Here is a 14698-nt window from a genome sequence, read left to right on the forward strand (position 1 = left end):
CTGCTATGGACCCATAGTCCAGGGGTGAACTACTCACTCATCACTCCGGAGGCGACCATGGCGATGAAGAGTCCTCCGGGAGATGATTCCCCTCTCTGGCAGGGTGCCGGAGGCGATCTCCTGAATCCCCCGAGATGGGATTGGCGGCGGCGTCTCTGGAAGGTTTTCCGTATCGTGGCTCTCGGTACTGGGGGTTTCGCGACGAAGGCTTTAAGTAGGCGGAGGAGATAGGTCAGGGGACCACACGAGGGCCCACACGGTAGGCCGGTGCGGCCAAGGCTTGGGCCGCGCCGCCCTGGTGTCTGGGCACCTCGTGGCCCCACTTCGTGACTCCTTCGGTCTTCTGGAAGCTTCGTGTGAAAATAGGCCCCTGGGCGTTGATTTCGTCCAATTCCGAGAATATTTCCTTACTAGGATTTCTGAAACCAAAAACAGTAGAAAACAACAACTGGCTCTTCGGCATCTCGTTAATAGGTTAGTGCCGGAAAATGCATAAATATGACATAAAGTATGCATAAAACATGTAGATATCATCAATAATGTGGCATGGAACACAAGAAATTATCGATACGTCAGAGACGTATCAGCATCCCCAAGCTTAGTTCCTGCTCGTCCCGAGTAGGTAAACGATAACAAAGATAAGTTCTGGAGTGACATGCCATCATAACCTTGATCATACTATTGTAAGCACATGTAATGAATGCAGCGATCAAAACAATGGTAAATGACATGAGTAAACAAATGAATCATATAGCAAATACTTTTCATGAATAGTACTTTCAAGATAAGCATCAATAAGTCTTGCATAAGAGTTAACTCATAAAGCAATAATTCAAAGTAAAGGTATTGAAGCAACACAAAGGAAGATGAAGTTTCAGCGGTTGCTTTCAACTTATAACATGTATATCTCATGGATATTGTCAATGTAAAGTAATATAACAAGTGCAATATGCAAATATGTAGGAATCAATGCACAGTTCACACAAGTGTTTGCTTCTTGAGGTGGAGAGAAATAGGTGAACTGACTCAACATAAAAGTAAAAGAAAGGCCCTTCGCAGAGGGAAGCATTGATTGCTATATTTGTGCTAGAGCTTTGATTTTGAAAACAAGAAACAATTTTGTCAACGGTAGTAATAAAGCATATGCATCATGTAAATTATGTCCTACAAGTTGCAAGCCTCATGCATAGTATACTAATAGTGCCCGCACCTTGTCCTAATTAGCTCGGATTACCTGGATTATCACCGCAATACATATGTTTTAACCAAGTGTCACAAAGGGGTACCTCTATGCCGCCTGTACAAAGGTCTAAGGAGAAAGCTCGCGTTGGATTTCTCGCTTTTGATTATTCTCAACTTAGACATCCATACCGGGACAACATAGACAACAGATAATGGACTCCTCTTTTATGCATAAGCATTCAACAATTATTAATTTTCTCATATGAGATTGAGGATATTTGTCCAAAACTGAAACTTCCACCATGGATCATGGCTTTAGTTAGCGGCCCAATGTTCTTCTCTAACAGTATGCATGCTCAAACCATTCAACTCATGGTAAATCTCCCTTACTTCAGACAAGACGGACATGCATAGCAACTCGCATGATATTGAACAAAGAGTAGTTGATGGCGTCCCCAGGAACATGGTTATCGCTCAACAAGCAACTTAATAAGAGATAAAGTGCATAAGTACATATTCAATACCACAATAGTTTTTAGGCTATTTGTCCCATGAGCTATGTATTGCAAAGGTAGAGGATAGAAATTTTAAAGGTAGCACTCAAGAAATTTACTTTGGAATGGCGGAGAAATACCATGTAGTAGGTAGGTATGGTGGACACTGATGCGCGTGGTTGACGTATTGTCTTTCCGTTCGACACGCGTCCGTTGGGAACCCCAAGAGGAAGGTGTGATGCGCACAGCGGCAAGTTTCCCTCAGTAAGAAACCAAGGTTTATCGAACCAGTAGGAGTCAAGAAGCACGTGAAGGTTGAAGGCGGCGAGATGTAGTGCGGCGCAACACCAGGGATTCCGGCGCCAACGTGGAACCTGCACAACACAAACCAAGTACTTTGCCCCAACGAAACAGCGAGGTTGTGAATCTCACCAGCTTGCTGTAACAAAGGATTAGATGTATAGTGTGGAAGATGATTGTTTGCAGAAAATAGTAGAACAAGTATTGCAGTAGATTGTATTTCAGTATAGAGAATTGGACCGGGGTCCACAGTTCACTAGAGGTGTCTCTCCCATAAGATAAATAGCATGTTGGGTGAACAAATTACAGTTAGGCAATTGACAAATAGAGAGGACATGACCATGCACATACATATTATGATGAGTATTGTGAGATTTAATTGGGCATTACGACAAAGTACATAGACCGCTATCCAGCATGCATCTATGCCTAAAAAGTCCACCTTCAGGTTATCATCCGAACCCCTTCCAGTATTAAGTTGCTAACAACAGACAATTGCATTAAGTATTGCGCGTAATGTAATCAATAACTACATCCTCGGACATAGCATCAATGTTTTATCCCTAGTGGCAACATCACATCCATAACCTTAGAGGTTTCTGTCACTCCCCCAGATTCACGGAGACATGAACCCACTATCGAGCATAAATACTCCCTCTTGGAGTTAAGAGTAAAAACTTGGCCAGAGCCTCTACTAATAACGGAGAGCATGCAAGATCATAAACAACACATAGACATAAATTGATAATCAGCATAACATAGTATTTTCTATTCATCGGATCCCAACAAATGCAACATATAGCATTACAGATAGATGATCTTGATCATGTTCGGCAGCTCACAAGATCCGACAATGAAGCATAATGAGGAGAAGACAACCATCTAGCTACTGCTATGGACCCATAGTCCAGGGGTGACTACTCACACATCACTCCGGAGGCGACCATGGCGGCGTAGAGTCCTCCGGGAGATGATTCCCCTCTCCGGTAGGGTGCCGGAGGCGATCTCCTGAATCCCCCGAGATGGGATTGGTGGCGGTGGCGTCTCTGGAAGGTTTTCCGTATCGTGGCTCTCGGTACTGGGGGTTTCGTCACGAAGGCTATTTGTAGGCGGAAGGGCAGGTCAAGGGGCGTCACGAGGGGCCCAGGAGACAGGCCGGCGCGGCCAGGGCTTGGGCCGCGCCGCCCTACCACCTGGCCACCTCGTGGCCCCACTTCGTTGACTCTTCGGTCTTCTGGAAGCTTCGTGTGAAAATAGGCCCCTGGGCGTTGATTTCGTCCAATTCCGAGAATATTTCCTTACTAGGATTTCTGAAACCAAAAACAGCAGAAACAAAGAATGGCTCTTCGGCATCTTGTTAATAGGTTAGTTCCAGAAAATGCATAAATATGACATAAAGTATGAATAAAACATGTAGATATCATCAATAATGTGGCATGGAACATAAGAAATTATCGATACGTCGGAGACGTATCAGCATCCCCAAGCTTAGTTTCTGCTCGTCCCGAGCAGTAAACGATAAAAAAGATAATTTCTAGAGTGACATGCCATCATAACCTTGATCATACTATTGTAAAGCATATGAGCTGAGATCAAATCATTCAAAGCAAGTATCTATATTGATATAAGAGATGATAATGCAAGAGTTAGACAAGCTAGAAGTTTTCATGAACTATTGCTTTAAAGACATGCAACCGTACAAAGTTCATTAAAGATGTATTAAGTATTCAGCATAGAAGTTCTATCCTTCATTCCAAGCATCAAGTAAATTTTCACAACATAAGAAGGATTCAGTCAAGTAAACATAAACATGAATGTCATGAATCAACTGTTTCGAAGTCTACTCAACCGGTGAGCGCAAGCATTTGGTATTAGCACCAGGATGTTATGGCATAAAGAACGTTAATGGGGGTTTGGAAGGCCAAATGGAAGAAAGGCTTGCAAAGCTGTAAATGACCATTAGACAAGAGGAAGCCTTATGATCGAAGCTATGCAAGGAGTAGTGATTGCCATGCAACGGATGCACATAGAGCTATATGTGTATGAAAGCTCTCCAATGGAACTAGTGGGGGTGCATCCAACTTGGTTGCTCACGAAGACCTAGAGCACTTTTGAGGAGGCTCATCATTGGAATATACAACCCAAGTTCTATAGTGTAAATTCCCCACATAGTTATACTAGTAAAACATGAAAACTCTCTCATATGAATGTAGGTGCTAAACATGAGCACAAATGATGACTATGAATAATGCGGGTGCTAAAACATGAGCACAAGTGTGGATAAAAGATAGTAATGCTGCCCCTTTTTCTTTATTCTCTCTTTTTTTTCTTTTTTTCTCTTTTTTTTCTCTTTCTTTTCATTTTTTTCTTTCTTCTTTTTTTTTTCTTTTTGGTGGCCTCCACGGCTCTTTTCATTTTTAGGGGCAACATCCTAATTATGACAACACACTTTTTGGTACAAATAACTCATAATGAATGAAACATGATGTATGAAACTGTATGCCTCTGCCAGTGTAGCAGGATGTGCAATGATCTAGCGTAACATGGGTAAACCACACATCAGCTGTATATGATCATGCAAAGCAATATATAAATAATAAATGACAACATGGCATGTAATGTAAAATGGATGTTGCATGGCAATATATCTCGGAACAGCTATGGAAATGCTGTGGTAGGTAGGTATGGTGGCTGTTTTGAGGAGATGTATGGGCTTATGTGTAGGAGAACAAGAGAAAGTTCTCCCACGGGTTTGGATGTACCGGCGAAGTATGCACAATTCTCAATGTGAGCAAAAGGCAATGCACAGTACCGAAGAGGCTAGCAAATTTGGATGGTGGAAGTGCCAAAAACCGTAGCTTAACATTAGTCAAAAAGAACTCACAAGCTTATTGCAGACAACTAGCAGGTTCATCATTAAGAGCATGATTAAATTTTACTCCAAGGAGGGCCGTTCACGGTGGCACAAGTACCCCGCTAGCTCCCTCGACCTTCAGCACAACTTAGTTCTTACGATGAACTCTCAGACATGGAAAGCTATCAAGTCCAACTACGCCTTCAACTATTTAAATAGAGTTTGTAGTACGGCACAAGCTTAAAGACAACAATCCACTACTAATTTTAACTTATTTATCCAGCAAGCCTTACCATCTAAATACCTCAAAACATTTGCAAAGAATCAAGTTATCAAAGCTCAATGTTCTACAAGTATTTTATTATGCACTACCACATGCAACATTTCCCGTTTCCAACCATACAACAATTTAACGAAGAAGAAACTTTGCCATGAATATTATGAGTAAAGCCTAAGGACATACTTGTCCATATGCTACAGAGGAGCGTGTCTCTCTCCCACACAAAGAATGCTAGGGTCCATTTTATTCAAACAAAACAAAAACAAAAACAAACCGACGCTCCAAGCAAAGCACATAAGATGTGACGGAATAAAAATATAGTTTCAGGGGAGGAACCTGATAATGTTGTCGATGAAGAAGGGGATGCCTTGGGCATCCCCAAGATTAGACGCTTGAGTCTTCTTGATATATGCAGGGGTGAACCACCGGGGCATCCCCAAGCTTAGAGCTTTCACTCTCCTTGATCATGTTGTATCATCTCCCTCTCTTGATCCTTGAAAACTTCCTCCACACCAAACTCAAAACAACTCATTAGAGGGTTAGTGCACAATCAAAATATACATGTTCAGAGGTGACATAATCATTCTTAACACTTATGAACATTGCACAAAGCTACTGAAAGTCAATGGAATCGAAATATCCATCGAGCATATCAAAACAAGCAATGCGAAGTAAAAGGCAGAATCTGTCAAAACAGAACAGTTCGTAATAACGAATTTTATTGAGGCACCAGACTTGCTCAAATGAAAATGCTCAAATTTAATGAAAGTTGCGTACATATCTGAGGATCACTCACGTAAATTGGCATAATTTGCTGAGTTACCTACAGAGAATTTTTCCCAGATTCGTGACAGCAAAGAAATCTGTTTCTGCGCAAATCCAAATCTAGTATGAACCTTACTATCAACGACTTTACTTGGCACAACAATGCACAAAACTAAGATAAGGAGAGGTTGCTACAGTAGTAAACAACTTCCATGACACAAATATAAAACAAAGTACTGTAGTAAAAACATGGGTTGTCTCCCATAAGCGCTTTTCTTTAACGCCTTTCAGCTAGGCGCAGAAAGTGTATATCAAGTATTATCAAGAGATGAAACATCAACATCATTTTCAAAATTTATCCCATTAGGTGTCTTAGATGCTCCCTTATCTATAGTGGTTTTAAGAGCTTTATCAATTTTAGGCCTATAATAGCTTTTTGGTTTAGGCCCCTTAGAGACATACATGAACTTTTGCTCCTTACCCACATAAGCTTTCTCTCTAAATTTTATAGATGAAAATGTTGAACCCAATGTTCCCATAGCCTATTCAAGTTCACTAATCCTTTGGGTTTGATTATCATGAATAGCACAAGATTCCAAAATGGCAATTTTCTCATTAATTCCATCTAGAGATTTATCAAGTTTATCAGTGCTATCAAGTAATGCTCCCAAAGTAGTATCAATACTTGGAAGGTTTTGTTCTATGGTTTCCAACTTTTTCATGACATCTTCAAGAGAGGTTTCAATTTTAACTTCATTAATAGGTGGTATTCCAAATAAACTCTCAATAATGCAACTAGCTTCTAAGGCAGGAGTACTTAGGAAGTTACCTCCCGCGAGACAATCAAGAACATACCTATTCCAGCTAGAGATACCAACATAAAAATTCCTGAGTAAAATAGTGGTGGAGTGTTTCTTAGTGCACCTATTATGGGCATTACTAATTCTATACCAAGCATCTCTAAAACATTCTCCCCCTTGTTGCTTAAACGAACGAACTTCAACTTCAGGATTACTCATTTTAGCAATAGTAAATAAAGCAAACTAGATAAAGTAAATGCAAGTAACTAATTTTTTTGTGTTTTTAATATAGCAAACAAGATAGCAAATAAAGTAAAACTAGCAACTAATTTTTTTGTATTTTGATTTAGTGCAGCAAACAAAGTAGTAAATAAAATAAAGCAAGACAAAAACAAAGTAAAGAGATTGGGATGTGGAGACTCCCCTTGCAGCGTGTCTTGATCTCCCCGGCAACGGCGCCAGAAATTTGCTTGATGCGCGTGGTTGACGTATTGTCTTTCCGTTCAACACGCGTCCGTTGGGAACCCCAAGAGGAAGGTGTGATGCGCACAGCGGCAAGTTTCCCTCAGTAAGAAACCAAGGTTTATCAAACCAGTAGGAGTCAAGAAGCACGTGAAGGTTGATGGCGGCGAGATGTAGTGCGGCGCAACACCACGGATTCCGGCGCCAACGTGGAACCTGCACAACACAAACCAAGTACTTTGCCCCAACGAAACAACGAGGTTGTCAATCTCACCGGCTTGCTGTAACAAAGGATTAGATGTATAGTGTGGAAGATGATTGTTTGCAGAAAATAGTAGAACAAGTATTGCAGTAGATTGTATTTCAGTATAGAGAATTGGACCGGGGTCCACAGTTCACTAGAGGTGTCTCTCCCATAAGATAAATAGCATGTTGGGTGAACAAATTACAGTTGGGCAATTGACAAATAGAGAGGGCATGACCATGCACATACATATTATGATGAGTATTGTGAGATTTAATTGGGCATTACGACAAAGTACATAGACCGCTATCCAGCATGCATCTATGCCTAAAAACTCCACCTTCAGGTTATCATCCGAAACCCTTCCAGTATTAAGTTGCTAACAACAGACAATTGCATTAAGTATTGCGCATCCATAACCTTAGAGGTTTTTGTCACTCCCCCAGATTCACGGAGACATGAACCCACTATCGAGCATAAATACTCCCTCTTGGAGTTAAGAGTAAAAACTTGGCCAGAGCCTCTACTAATAACGGAGAGCATGCAAGATCATAAACAACACATAGACATAAATTGATAATCAACATAACATAGTATTCTCTATTCATCGGATCCCAACAAACGCAACATATAGCATTACAGATAGATGATCTTGATCATGTTCGGCAGCTCACAAGATCCGACAATGAAGCATAATGAGGAGAAGACAACCATCTAGCTACTGCTATGGACCCATAGTCCAGGGGTGACTACTCACACATCACTCCGGAGGCGACCATGGCGGCGTAGAGTCCTCCGGGAGATGATTCCCCTCTCCGGCAGGGTGCCGAAGGCGATCTCCTGAATCCCCCGAGATGGGATTGGCGGCGGCGGCGTCTCTGGAAGGTTTTCCGTATCGTGGCTCTCGGTACTGGGGGTTTCGCGACGAAGGCTATTTGTAGGCGGAAGGGCAGGTCAAGGGGCGTCACGAGGGGCCCAGGAGACAGGCCGGCGCGGCCAGGGCTTGGGCTGCGCCGCCCTACCTCCTGGACACCTCGTGGCCCCACTTCGTTGACTCTTCGGTCTTCTGGAAGCTTCGTGTGAAAATAGGCCCCTGGGCGTTGATTTCGTCCAATTCCGAGAATATTTCCTTACTAGGATTTCTGAAACCAAAAACAGCAGAAAACATCAACTGGCTCTTCGGCATCTTGTTAATAGGTTAGTTCCAGAAAATGCATAAATATGACATAAAGTATGCATAAAACATGTAGATATCATCAATAATGTGGCATGGAACATAAGAAATTATCAATACGTCGGGGACGTATCAGACACAAATGGCATAGTGGTTGGCTCAAGGGTTTTGGATGCATGAGAAGTATTCCCTCTCGATACAAGGTTTAGGCTAGCAAGGTTTATTTGAAACAAACACAAATATGAAGCGGTGCAGCAAAACTCACATAAAAGACATATTGTAAACATTATAAGACTCTATACCGTCTTCCTTGTTGTTCAAACTCTTACTAGAAATTATCTAGACCTTAGAGAGACCAATTATGCAAACCAAATTTTAGCAAGCTCTATGTATTTCTTCATTAATAGGTGCAAAGTATATGATGCAAGAGCTTAAACATGAGCACAACAATTGCCAAGTATCACATTATCCAAGACATTTTAGCAATTACTACATGTAGCATTTCCCGATTCAAACCATATAACAATTTAACGAAGAAGATTCAACCTTCGCCATGAATACTATGAGTAAAACCTAAGGACATATTTGTCCATATGCAATAGCGGAGCATGTCTCTCTCCCACACAATGAATGCTAGGATCCATTTTATTCAAACAAAAACAAAAACAAAAACAAACAGACGCTCCAAGCAAAGTGCATAAGATGTGGTGGAATAAAAATATAGTTTCACTAGAGGAACCTGATAATGTTGTCGATGAAGAAGGGGATGCCTTGGGCATCCCCAAGCTTAGACGCTTGAGTCTTCTTAAAATATGCAGGGGTGAACCACCGGGGCATCCCCAAGCTTAGAGCTTTCACTCTCTTTGATCATATTGTATCATCTCCCTCTCTTGATCCTTGAAAACTTCCTCCACACCAAACTCAAAACAACTCATTAGAGGGTTAGTGCACAATTAAAATTTACATGTTCAGAGGTGACATAATCATTCTTAACACTTCTGGACATTGCACAAAGCTACTGAAAGTTAATGGAATCGAAAAATCCATCAAGCATAGCAAAACAGGCAATGCGAAATAAAAGGCAGAATATGTCAAAACAGAACAGTTCGTAAAGACGAATTTCTAAGATGCGCCAGACTTGCTCAAATGAAAATGCTCAAATTGAATGAAAGTTGCGTACATATCTGAGGATCACTCACGTAAATTGGCATAATTTTCTGAGTTACCTACAGAGAATTAGGCCCAGATTCGTGACAGCAAAGAAATCTGTTTCTGCGCAGTAATCCAAATCTAGTATGAACCTTACTATCAATGACTTTACTTGGCACAACAATGCAACAAAACTAAGATAAGGAGAGGTTTCTACAGTAGTAACAACTCCCAAGACTCAAATATAAAATAAAGGTGCAGTAGTAAAATCATGGGTTGTCTCCCATAAGCGTTTTTCTTTAACGCCTTTCAGCTAGGCGCAGAAAGTGTGTATCAAGTATTATCAAGAGACGAAGCATCAACATCATAATTTGTTCTAATGATAGAATCAAAAGGTAACTTAATTCTCTTTCTAGGTAAGTGTTCCATACCTTTCTTGAGAGGAAATTGATATTTAATATTACCTTCCTTCATATTAATGATAGCACCAACAGTTCGAAGAAAAGGTCTTCCCAATATAATGGGACAAGATGCATTGAATTCAATATCCAAGACAACAAAATCAACGGGGACAAGGTTATTGTTAACGGTAATGTGAACATTATCAACTCTCCCCAACGGTTTCTTTGTAGAATTATCAACAAGATTAACATCCAAATAACAATTTTTCAATGGTGGCAAGTCAAGCATGTTATAGATTTTCTTAGGCATAACAGAAATACTTGCACCAAGATCACATAAAGCATTACAATCAAAGTCATTGACCTTCATATTAATGATGGGCTCCCAAACATCTTCTAGCTTCCTAGGAATAGAAGCTTCGCGTTCTAATTTCTCTTCTCTAGCTTTTATGAGAGCATTTGTAATATGTTTTGTGAAAGCCAAATTTATAGCACTAGCATTAGGACTCTTAGCAAGTTTTTGTAAGAACTTTATAACTTCAGAGGTGTGGCAATCATCAAAATCCAAACCATTATAATCTAAAGCAATGGGATCATTGTCCCCAATGTTGGAAAAAAATTCAGCAGTTTTATCACGAGCGATTTAATGAGTTTTAGCAGTTTCAGGCAGTTTTTCGCGCTTTGCATTAGAAGTGGAAACATTGCTAACACCAATTCTTTTACCATTAATAGTAGGAGGTGCAGCAACATGTGGAGCATTAGTATTGCTAGTGGTGGTAATAGTCCAAACTTTAGCTATATTATCTTCTTTTTCATTTTCTTCTTTTTCCCACCTAGCACGCAATTCGGCCATCAATCTTATATTCTCATTAATTCTAACTTGGATGGCATTTGCTGTAGTAACAATATTATTATTATGATTTTCATTAGGTATAACTTTCGATTTCAAAAGATCAACATCAACAACAAGACTATCGACTTTAGAAGCAAGTATATCAATTTTTCCAAGCTTTTCTTCAACAGATTTGTTAAAAGCAGTTTGTGCACTAATAAATTCTTTAATCATAGCTTCAAGTCCAGGGGGTGTGTTCCTATTATTGTTGTAAGAATTCCCATAAGAATTACCATAGCCGTTGCCATTATTATAAGGATATGGCCTATAGTTGTTACTAGAATTGTTCCGATAAGCGTTGTTGTTGAAATTATTATTTTTAATGAAGTTTACATCAACATGTTCTTCTTGAGCAACCAATGAAGCTAACGGAACATTATTAGGATCAACATTAGTCCTACCATTCACAAGCATAGACATAATAGCATCAATCTTATCACTCAAGGAAGAGGTTTCTTCGACAGAATTTACCTTCTTACCTTGTGGAGTGATACGTCTCCGACGTATCGATAATTTCTTATGTTCCATGCCACATTATTGATGTTATCTACATGTTTTATGCACACTTTATGTCATATTCGTGCATTTTCTGGAACTAACCTATTAACAAGATGCCGAAGTGCCGATTCTTGTTCTGCTGTTTTTGGTTTCAGAAATCCTAGTAAGGAAATATTCTCGGAATTGGACGAAATCAAAGCCCAGGGGCCTATTTTTCCACGAAGCTTCCAGAAGTCCGAAGACGAAACGAAGTGGGGCCACAGGGCGCCCAAACCCTAGGGCGGCGCGGCCCACCCCCTGGCCGCGCCGGCCTGTGGTCTGGGGCCCCTGTGCCGCCTCTTGACTTGCCCTTCCGCCTACTTAAAGCCTCCGTGACGAAACCCCCAGTACCGAGAGCCACGATACGGAAAACCTTCCAGAGACGCCGCCAACGCCGATCCCATCTCGGGGGATCCAGGAGATCGCCTCCGGCACCCTGCCGGAGAGGGGAATCATCTCCCGGAGGACTCTACACCGCCATGGTCGCCTCCGGTGTGATGTGTGAGTAGTCTACCCCTGGACTATGGGTCCATAGCAGTAGCTAGATGGTTGTCTTCTCCCCATTGTGCTATCATTGTCGGATCTTGTGAGCTGCCTAACATGATCAAGATCATCTATCTGTAATTCTATATGTTGCGTTTGTTGGGATCCGATGAATAGAGAATACTTGTTATGTTGATTATCAAAGTTATATCTACGTGTTGTTTATGATCTTGCATGCTTTCCGTTACTAGTAGATGCTCTGGCCAAGTAGATGCTTGTAACTCCAAGAGGGAGTACTTATGCTCGATAGTGGGTTCATGCCTGCATTGACACCTGGGACAGTGACAGAAAGTTCTAAGGTTGTGTTGTGCTGTTGCCACTAGGGATAAAACATTGATGCTATGTCTAAGGATGTAATTGTTGATTACATTACGCACCATACTTAATGCAATTGTCTGTTGCTTTGCAACTTAATACTGGAGGGGGTTCGGATGATAACCTGAAGGTGGACTTTTTAGGCATAGATGCAGTTGGATGGCGGTCTATGTACTTTGTCGTAATGCCCAATTAAATCTCACTATACTCATCATGATATGTATGTGCATGGTCATGCTCTCTTTATTTGTCAATTGCCCAACTGTAATTTGTTCACCCAACATGCTGTTCGGGAGAGACACCTCTAGTGAACTGTGGACCCCGGTCCAATTCTCAATACTGAAATACAATCTAATGCAATACTTGTTCTACTGTTTTCTGCAATCAATCATCTTCCACACAATACGGTTAATCCTTTGTTACAGCAAGCCGGTGAGATTGACAACCTCACTGTTTCGTTGGGGCAAAGTACTTTGGTTGTGTTGTGCTGGTTCCACGTTGGCGCCGGAATCCCTGGTGTTGCGCCGCACTACATCCCGCCGCCATCAACCTTCAACGTGCTTCTTGGCTCCTCTTGGTTCGATAAACCTTGGTTTCTTTCTGAGGGAAAACTTGCTGCTGTGCGCATCATACCTTCCTCTTGGGGTTCCCAACGAACGTGTGAGTTACACGCCATCAAGCTCTTTTTCTGGCGCCGTTGCCGGGGAGATCAAGACACGCTGCAAGGGGAGTCTCCACTTCTCAATCTCTTTACTTTGTTTTTGTCTTGCTTAGTTTTAGTTACTACTTTGTTTGCTGCACTATATCAAAATACAAAAAAATTAGTTGCTAGTTTTACTTTATTCTTGTCTTGCACTCTATATCAAAAACACAAAAAACTAGTTACTTGTTTTACTTTATAATATCATGCATGTTTTTATTTCACTAGTTAAGCATAATGGAAAACAACAAAAATATGAGAGATCTTTATGAACTTTATCTTGAATTAGGACATGATGTGTTTGAAGAGAGAATTAAAAAACCCATGGAACTTTATATGCATGCTAATGGGAATGTTATTACTATGGATGCTTTGAACACCATTGTTGCTAATGCTATGGAAAATTCTAAGCTTGGGGAAGCTGGCTCTGATGAGCATGATCTTTTTAGTCCCCCAAGCATTGAGGAGAAAATTTTCTTTCATGATTACAATATGCCTCCTATATATGATGATAGCCACTTCGTTGAATTTGCTCCCACTACAACTAATAAAATTGATTATGCTTACGTGGAGAGTAATAATTTTATGCATGAGACTCATGATAAGAATGCTTTATGTGATAGTTACATTGTTGAGTTTGATCATGATGCTACTGAAAATTATTATGAGAGAGGAAAATATGGTTGTAGAAATTTTCATGTTACTAAAACACCTCTCTATGTGCTGAAATTTTTGAAGCTACACTTGTTTTATCTTCCTATGCTTGTTACTTTGCTCTTCATGAACTTGTTTATTTACAAGATTCCTATGCATAGGAAGCATTTTAGACTTAAATGTGTTTTGAATTTGCCTCTTGATGCTCTCTTTTGCTTCAAATACTATTTCTTGCGAGTGCATCATTAAAACTGCTGAGCCCATCTTAATGGCTATAAAGAAAGAACTTCTTGGGAGATAACCCAAGTGTTATTTTGCTACAGTACTTTGTTTTATTTTGTGTCTTGGAAGTTGTTTACTACTGTAGCAACCTCTCCTTATCTTAGTTTTGTGTTTTGTTGTGCCAAGTTAAGCCGTTGATAGAAAAGTAAGTACTAGATTTGGATTACTGCGCAGTTCCAGATTTCTTTGCTGTCACGAATCTGGGTCCACCTCCCTGTAGGTAGCTCAGAAAATTAAGCCAATTTACGTGCATGATCCTCAGATATGTACGCACCTTTCATTCAATTTGAGCATTTTCATTTGAGCAAGTCTGGTGCCATTTTAAAATTCGTCAATACGAACTGTTCTGTTTTGACAGATTCTGCCTTTTATTTCGCATTGTCTCTTTTGCTATGTTGGATGAATTTCTTTGATCCACTAATGTCCAGTAGCATTATGCAATGTCCAGAAGTGTTAAGAATGATTGTGTCACCTCTGAATATGTTAATTTTTATTGTGCACTAACCCTCTAATGAGTTGTTTCGAGTTTGGTGTGGAGGAAGTTTTCAAGGATCAAGAGAGGAGTATGATGCAACATGATCAAGGAGAGTGAAAGCTCTAAGCTTGGGGATGCCCCGGTGGTTCACCCCTGCATATATCAAGAAGACTCAAGCGTCTAAGCTTGGGGATG

The sequence above is a fragment of the Lolium perenne genome, chromosome 6, assembly GCF_019359855.2.
Source record: "Lolium perenne isolate Kyuss_39 chromosome 6, Kyuss_2.0, whole genome shotgun sequence".
Lineage (NCBI taxonomy): Eukaryota > Viridiplantae > Streptophyta > Magnoliopsida > Poales > Poaceae > Lolium > Lolium perenne.